Source organism: Urtica dioica, chromosome 1 (genome assembly GCF_054948205.1).
Source record: "Urtica dioica subsp. dioica isolate 48M chromosome 1, U.dioica_male_clone48M_v1_H2, whole genome shotgun sequence".
NCBI classification, from domain to species: domain Eukaryota; kingdom Viridiplantae; phylum Streptophyta; class Magnoliopsida; order Rosales; family Urticaceae; genus Urtica; species Urtica dioica.
Genome location: NC_142756.1, coordinates 25,051,921 through 25,053,667, shown reverse-complemented (window position 1 = coordinate 25,053,667; position 1,747 = coordinate 25,051,921).

Genomic DNA, 1,747 nt, shown 5'->3' with positions numbered 1-1,747 from the left:
CATCCAAGTTGGATGAGGGGCGCTCTCAATCGTTCCAACCTCGTCACGTGAGACGGATGGTCGCGAGAGAGGCTCGATTGGGATAGTTCCCAACCCATCTTCGGTGATACCGGATCCGAGGCGAGCTAGGGCGTCAGCCTCGGAGTTCTCTTCTCGTGGGATCTGGATGATCTCGAACCAGGAGAAGGCATCTAGCTTGGCATTTGTCTTTGCCAAGTAGGCGATCATGTTAGGTTCTTTGGCAACGTAGTCGCCTTTAACCTGATTTACGATCAACTGCGAGTCACAGTGTATTCGTAAATTCTGCACGTTGAGCTTTTGAGCGAGCTCTAGCCCTACGATGAGGGCTTCGTACTCGGCCTCATTATTGGAGGCCTGGATTTCGTAGTGGAGGGCGTAGCGTAACTTTTCCCGGTCGGGATTTGTTAGAATCACGCCGGCGCCTGCTCCCTGGGCATTAGATGCACCGTCTACGTGTAGTTCCCAGATGGGACCTGTAGGGTCGACCTTTCTCTTTCGAGCCGACAAGTCGTCGGTCGAGTCGTCTTCTGCTCTTCCCATGTCGGGAGTGTAGGAGAATTCTGCTACGAAATCAGCTTTATTGCTGGTCTCGGGTGAAACTCAATCCCGTACTCGCTCAATTCTTGGGACCAGATCGCCATGCGAGTCGATGTTCCCTTTTGAAGAGCTTTACCAATTGGGTGTCCTGTTCAGACAACGATTGGGTGAGCCTTGAAGTAGGGGCGTAGCTTTTTGGCGGCTACGAGGAGAGCGAGAGAGAGCTTCTCTATCTCTGTATAACGCGTTTCGGCGTCAAGTAGGGCTTTGCTTACGTAGAAGATGGGCCATTGAGCCCTATCTTCTTCACGGATCAACACAGCGCTCACGGCTCGTTCGGAGACGGCGAGGTAGATGTAGAGCGTCTCGCCTTCTTTTGGCTTGGAGAGGAACGAAGGTGTCCCGACGTAGGCCTTCATTTCCTGAAAGGCCTTTTCGCACTCGTCCGTCCATTCAAAGCCTTCCGTCTTCTTAATTGCTTTGAAGAACGGTTGACACTTGTCGGTTGCTTTGGCCACAAAACGTGAGAGGGCGGTGTTGTCGCAGTTTTTCGGACAACGATTTAGGAGTCACAGACGGTCAGACCCAAGGCCGGACCAAGTGGTCTCGTCTTGACTCGAGCGTGTCGGGCTTGGTCTCCCAAGCCGTCCCTTAGCTGTAGGTGTTGTCTATCTCGTCCAGGCACCTGAAAAGCGAGAAGAAAAGGTGTGAACTATAAAGGGGAAACAGAGGGGTTGCCTCTGTTTACCTCTCCGACACTCAACATTAGTAGGATTGAGGTGGTTTGTAGAGGGTTTAGTGTTTAGGGGTCGAGACTTGAGAGAAACGAGCGAGGTACGAGTTCGGCAGCGTTTCAGTACTTAAGAATGGATTACCTGGACCAGGGGAGGGACCCCGGTATTTATAGGCGACCAAGGGACGTTTTGAGGGTCCCTTGGCCGAGGGCCGGGTCTGAGCCGGCCATGGAGGAACGCCGGCTCTAAGGCGTCCTTGGATGAGCGCCGGGTCTGAGCCGGCCTTGGACGAGCGCCGGCTCTGAGGCGTCCTTGGACGAGCGCCCGGTCTCAGCCGACCTTGGACCAACGCCAAGTCTGAGCCGGCCTTGGACGAGCGCCAGGTCTGAGGCGTCCTTGGACGAGCGCCGGGTCTGAGCCGGCCTTGGACGAGCACCGGGTTTGAGCCGGCCTTG